The 6,878-nt window shown below is 44.8% G+C and overlaps 1 long non-coding RNA gene across 1 annotated transcript; it reads right to left on the bottom strand.

Annotated features, from left to right (window-relative positions):
• Positions 1–365: 365 nt before the first annotated feature.
• Positions 366–5,466, bottom strand: LOC144578595 (uncharacterized). The gene is made up of 2 exons (XR_013524713.1): positions 5,389–5,466; positions 366–1,063 (listed from the first exon to the last, which is right to left on the bottom strand). It is a non-coding gene; the product is annotated as an uncharacterized LOC144578595 (long non-coding RNA).
• Between the last annotated feature and the right edge of the window lie 1,412 nt (positions 5,467–6,878).

Consider the following 6,878-nt stretch of genomic DNA (forward strand, 5'->3'; position numbering starts at 1 on the left):
CCACCATGCCCAGCTAATTTTTTGTATTTTTAGTAGAGATGGGGTTTCACCATGTTGACCAGGATGGTCTCGATCTGTTGACCTCGTGATCCACCCGCCTCGGCCTCCCAAAGTGCTGGGATTACAGGCTTGAGCCACCGCACCCGGCCTTTCAAGGAGTTTTTTTTACCTGAAATTGGGGAAATAAAATAAGAAGGGAATGATGTAAAGCTTAAGGCAATAAATTCTAGCCATCAACCAGTGATAGGAAAAATAAGTTAATTCAAAGAAAAGAGAGACTATCTTGACCTGGAGTGGTTAGATAAGGGCTTCATGAAGAAGTGGAGAGAAACCAAGTTCTAAAATAATAACAGCGTTGACAGCAATGATCACATCAACAGGTTATTGATCTTCACTATGTACCAGATACCGCACCATGCACTTTATGTACATTATCTCATTTAATTATACAACAACATCTAAGGTAGGGAGGTGTTGTTATTAGTTTTACTGTCCATTGGAGGCTCTAAGAAGGGAAGGAATTTAGTTATAGATCATGCAGCAAATCAGCAGAGGAGTTGGTTTTGCCCTTGGGTGGACTTCAGAATTATATTCCTAATCATTAAGCTACTTTGGCAGCACGAGAGAAAGAGGGCATTCAGGCCAAGCGAAGCTCTGGGGTGGAAGGCATGTTGAACAGCTGTGGAACAGTGAGTTGCCAGATCTGCTGAGCTGGAATAAGGTGCTGAGGTCTAGGAGCATCAGGAGATAAAACTGAGAATGATTCTTGGAGTCAGGCAAATAAGAATGGTGATTCCTGGCTGGGTGCGGTAGCTCATGCTTGTAATCCCAGCACTTTGGGAGGCTGAGGCAGATCATGGGGTCAAGAGATCAAGACCATCCTGGTCAACATGGTGAAACTCCGTCTCCACTAAAAATACAAACATTAGCTGGGCATGGTGGTGCATGCCTGTAGTCCCAGCTACTCGGGAGGCTGAGACAGAAGAATCGCTTGAAACTGGGGGTTGCAGTGAGCAGAGATCCTGTCACCGCCCTCCAGCCTGGCGACAGAGTGAGACTCCATCTAAAAAAAAAAAAAAAAGATGATTCCCAGGAAAGAAATTACATGCTCCAAGAGAATAAGCATTTAGGAAGAGGGGTCTTCTGCCCATAGAGACAGATGAGTGAGAGCAGAGCCTGGAAGACAGGTCAAGAGGCAGAACTGCTTAAGTGGTGCTTTGTGGTATTTTGACTAGAAGCTATATAAGGCGTTTTGTAGGAAATGGTCACATCACAATAAAAATGGTGGATGAGTAGTGTCAAAATCAGTACCAATGATATGAGAAATTGTACATTACGTATTTAGAAACAGTGCTTGGCACAGAGTAGCCACATAATAAGTGAACACTTATTGAGAGAGAGAGCTAGAGGGGGAGAGAGGAGGGAGAGAGAGAGAGAGAGAGAGAGAGAGAGAGAGAGAGAGAGAAGATGCTGATGCTGGTGGTTGGGAAAAACTGATTTCAGTAACACAATTTTGTTTCTTCAGTTCACCACCCCTAGAAATTTATGCCCAGAGCCGCCAGGCTTATGGAAATGTTTCTGGGCCATTATGTGTGTTGTTAGCATTATTATTACATAACATTTATTTGGTTTAGAAAATACAGAGATATAGCCCTGGCATGGTGGCTCATGCCTGTAATCCCAGCACTTTGGGAGGCCCAAGAGGGCAAATTACCTGAGGTCAGGAGTTTGAGACCAGCCTGGTCAACATGGTGAAATCCTGTCTCTACTAAAAATAAAAAATTAGCCAGGTATAGTGGTGGATGCCTGTAATCCCAGCTACCTGGGCAGCTAAGGCAGGAGAATCGCTGGAACGCTGGAGGCAGAGGCTGCACTGAGCCGAGATTGCACCAACTGCAGTTCAGCCTATGCAACAGATTGGGACTCTGTTTGGCCCTTTGTTTTAGTGAATATAAACTAAAAATAAAATCCTACACCCCCCAACTGCTGCATGAACCCCCTCTGGGCCAAGGGGACCCCAGAAAAACCTTAAAGACTTAGTTTCCAGTCATGACGGGATGGGAAGTCAGACATGCCTCATTACATCCTCTCCATTATGGAGGTTAGACACAACTCAGCAGACTTAATGTTAAAACAGAGATCACAAGACTGACAGAACAGACTCTCTGTGACAATACAATAACAAATTACAAACAGGATCAAAGGCCATGCCAGGCCAGACTTAAGTCACCCACCCTTACACTTAAAGAAAAGAACTATGTTCCAACCGCCACAAAGTTTTTCATTTTCTCTAGTAACTAAACAAGCACTTTCTTGAAGATAAAGAATATTTTTGTTTTTCCTTCCCCTAGCCCTGCTTAATGAAGACAGGCAACATGGCCGGGCGCAGTGGCTCACACCTGTAATACCAGCACTTTGGGAGCCGAGGAGGGTAGATCGCTTAACGTCAGAAGTTTGAGACAAGCCTGGCCAATGTGGTGAAACTCCATCTCTACTAAAAATTCAAAAATTAGCCGGCCGTGGTGGTGTGCACCTGTAATTCCAGCTACTCTGGAGGCTGAGGCAGGAGAATCACTTGAATCCAGGAGGTAGAGGTTGCAGTGAGCTGAGATCAAGCCACTGCACTCCAGTCTGGGCAACAGAGCAAGACTCCATCTCAAAAAAAAAAAAAAAAAAATAGGGTAGACGGCTATACATACACACACAACACATAATTTGTTTTGCTTTGAAATGGAGTCCCTCTCTGTTGCCCAGGCTGGAGTGCAGTGGTGCAATCCCGGCTCACTGCAACCTTGCTTCCCGAGTTCAAGAGATTCTCCCGCCTCAGCCTCCTGAGTAGCTGGGATTACAGGTGTGTGCCACCACACCCAGCTAATTTTGTTGTTGTTGTATTTTTAGTAGAGATGGGGTTTTGCCACATTGGCCAGACTGGTCTCAAACTCCTAACCTGAGTGACCCACCTGCCTCAGCCTCCCAAAGTAGCTGGGATTACAAGGTGTGACCCACCATGCCTGGTTGAAGATAGGCAATATTAAAACAATCACAACTCATCCAGTACACAGATACTGACTAACTGACCCCTTGTTCCATAACTGCAACTTGATTGGACAAAAGACTGATTTCAGTAACACAATTGTTACTGAAGTCTCCTGATAAGATTACCAACCATAGAATGGTTCTGGCTGACTTACAGAGGGTGCACACTTGCATGCCTTCATGTCCTGAAAAGACCTTTTGATGTATCAAGCTGAATTGTAAAACATTTGAAGATGAGTTGATGATGTAACATGCATGTTTGTTAAATATGCATGCATCAGGACCACTTTCATGAATATTCATAGCTTCTTCTATCACCTGTTGAATATGTATATTTAGCCAACCTGTTCAGCATAAAGCTCCTACCCCAACCCTCCTCCTTCAAAGTGCCTGTCTCTGATCTTGGCCAAGGCATGTGATATGGTTTGGCTCCGTGTCCCCACCCAAATCTCATCTTATAGCTCCCATAATTCCCATGTGTTGTAGGAGGGACCTGGTGGGAGATGACTGAATCATGGGGGTGGGTCTTTCCTGTGCTGTTCTTATGATAGGGAATGGGTCTCAAGAGATCTGATGGTTTTAAAAATGGGAGTTTCCCTGCACAAGCTCTCTCTTTGCTTGTTGCCATCCACATAACATGTGACTTGTTTCTCCTTGCCTTCCACCATGATTATGAGGCCTCCCCAGCCATGTGAACTGTAAATATAATAAACTTCTTTCTTTTGTAAATTGCCCAGTCTCAGATTGTCTTTATAGGCAGATGCTTCCCATGATGCAGTATTATTCCTTGCAGGCTGTAACCCTTACAAGTAAGTCTCCTCCTTTCTAAATTTATAAATTGTGTGTGTGTGTGTGTGTGTGTGTGTGTTTAAGTTAACAAGGAGAAAAAAAGCAAAACCAAATACTCATCAACTAAAAGAGATATGAAATAAGAAAGCCAGATATTTATTTGCTTCCATGGTAAATTAAGAATTTAGCCCTGATTAAATAGAAATCTTATTTCTGACTCCTGCATTACTAGAAAGTTTATTAATCTTCTTTCTATTAAGTCATTTTTATAATAGTAATTTCATTATCTTAACAATAACAAAATAAGAAACCTCAATAATAGGAATTCGCTCCAGCGAATCCTGTTGAAACAGGACAAGTCTGCAAATCATCTCAAACTGTCTTTCTTATAAAGCTTTGGTTCACATCATCTAGGTCCTCAGTAAAGTAGCACTGAGAAAACTCGTCTTGGTTCTATCAGTTCTGTTGAGACCAGAGGCACAGAGAACTAACTATCCCAAACCTCCAATAATAAGTATTATTAATAAGTAGCATATTAAATATTAGATATTGTTGAGGTTTCTTATTATTGTTAAAATTATGAAATTGTTATAATCATGACAACAGAAAGATTAATAAACTTTTTAGTAATGCAGGGGTCAGTATTGAGAAAGTTGGTGTAAATCTCTTTTCTCTGCCCTCCCCTGAGACACTGTACTGGGACAAGCCTGAGGGGCTTATAAGCCCCTGTGCTTGAGCCTCTGGAAATTCCCTATTAACCCCTATCAGACCCTGCGAAGGAGGGGGTTACTTGCACCTCCCTAGACTCCTGCTACCGCCACAGTGAAGATGACAGCAAGGCAGAGCTGTATCACGGTGAGGCAAGTACATACTAGGGTATTCACCTATGGCATAAAATTTATGGGACGCACTCAGTAGTCATGATAAATATTAAACTAAAACATCTAAATGCAATATTTAAAATAAAAGTCAATGCCAAAACATTAAAAAATAATTTTTAAAGATGTGTATAAAATTTTTATACAAAGTGTATAAAAATTTTAAAGACAGTTTAGGATTACTGATTTTTCCTTTTGCTGTCGACGCCAATATAGCTCCTTATGAACTTTTATGTTTACATTTTATTTTAAAAAGTTCCTCATGAACTTTTATGTTTACATTTTATTCAAAAAATTTAAGGGCGTGGTGGCTCACACCTCAAATCCCAGCACTTTGGGCGGCCGAGGCAGGCAGATCACCTGAGGTCGGGAATTCGAGACCAGCCTAACCAATATGGAGAAACCCCGTCCCTACTAAAAATATATAATTAGCCGAGCGTGGTGGTGCATGCCTGTAATCCCAGCTACTGGGGACGCTGAGGCAGGAGAATCGCTTGAACCCAGGAGGCAGAGGTTGCGGTGAGCGCAGATCGCGCCATTGCACTCCAGCCTGGGAAACAAGAGTGAAAATCCGTCTCAAAAAAAATTTAAAAGATTGCATAAAAGTCTTTATTTTGACTATTGAGTTGGCTTTCTACTGAATGTTGCCGCCAAGGCCGGTGTCTAATTCCTCTTAACCCCTTACCTCTGTTGTCCTAGAGGGCGCGCACTGAGCGGCGGGCCAGGAGAAGCAAGCGATGAAATACTTGGGAAGCCTGAGAAGGGTGGGCTGGGGCTCTCGGGAGCATGCGCGGGGTGGGGCGGTGGGGGCACGGAGGCGGCGCTCCAGGCTACTCCGCGCGCCCCGGGCCCCTTCCGCGCGTTCCCAGCTCCCCACGCTCCCATCCGGGTTTCCCCCGCGCGTCTCCGGCTCCCCGCCTCCTGGCCCGCCCCTGGCGGGTCCGCGCAGGATCAGGCCACAGAGCTGCCCACTGGCGTATGCGCGGCGGGTTTTTGGGGAGGGCGAGGGGGGGCGTTGGGAGGAGGAACCCCAACCCGGTGGACGTGCGCCTCGCAGCGGCGCAGGCGGCTGCGAGGCCTGAGCAGTGAGTGCTTGGGAGACCCGGCCTGTCCTCGTCCTACCCGTGTACCCTGCGCTGGCCGCTGCTCCGGACGCCGGGCTGGGGGGCGCCTACCCGCTGCCCTCAGTCGGTGCGCAGAGCGCCAAAGCGCGTCCCTCCAACAGACGAAAACTCATAGGGACTTAGGGTTGAATTTGAACTTTTTTTTTTTTGCTAGATAGAGGGTTTGGGACGTGTAGTCAATTTCAGTGCTAGTTGGATTGAGGCAACTGACATGACCTCTGCATCTCATGAGTAATGGAGAAATAACATTTTATCCATTTCATCGGGCTTCTTTTTTGTTTTTAGAAAATTGAGGTAAAATTCAAATAACATAAATTTCACCATTTTTACTTTTTCGAAGTTTACAGTTCAGTGGCTTTTAGTATGTTCACGATGTTGTGCGACCACCACCACCACCACCACCACAATCTAATCCCGTTTTCATCAACCCCCAAATAAACCCTGGACTCATTCAGTTACACCCCATTCCCCGCTTCGCCCTGCCTCTCCCAGCTCCCAACTACAAATCGACTTTTTTGTTTGTGGCTTTATAGGTTCTGGACATTTCTTTTCTGGACATTTCTCTTCCTTCCTTTTTTTGGTATCTCTCTCTCTCTCTTCTTTCTTTCCTTCCTTCCTTCTTTCCTTCTTCTTTTCTTTTTTTGATAAAGTCTCGCTCTGACGCCCAGGCTGGTTTGGCTAACTGCAACCTCCACTTCGCAGGTTCAAATGATTCTCATGCCCCAGCCTCCTGAGTAGCTGAGACTACAGGTGCCCACCACCATGCCCGGCTAATTTTTCTATTTTTAGTAGGGATGGGGTTTCATCATGTTGGTCAGGCTGGTCTCAAACTCCTGAACTCAGGTGATCCGCCCACCTCTGCCTCCCAAAGTGCTGAGATTACAGCCTTGAACTACCACACCCGACCAATGTGCATCTTTCCATGTGCTTGTTAGCCATTTGTATAATTGCTTTGGGGAAATGTCCGTTTAGATCATTTTGCCCATTATTTAATTGGGTTGTCTTTTTGCTGTTGAGTTATAATGGTGCTTTATATATTCCGGATATGAAG

This window comes from Callithrix jacchus, chromosome 12, assembly GCF_049354715.1.
Source record: "Callithrix jacchus isolate 240 chromosome 12, calJac240_pri, whole genome shotgun sequence".
Classification (NCBI taxonomy): domain Eukaryota; kingdom Metazoa; phylum Chordata; class Mammalia; order Primates; family Cebidae; genus Callithrix; species Callithrix jacchus.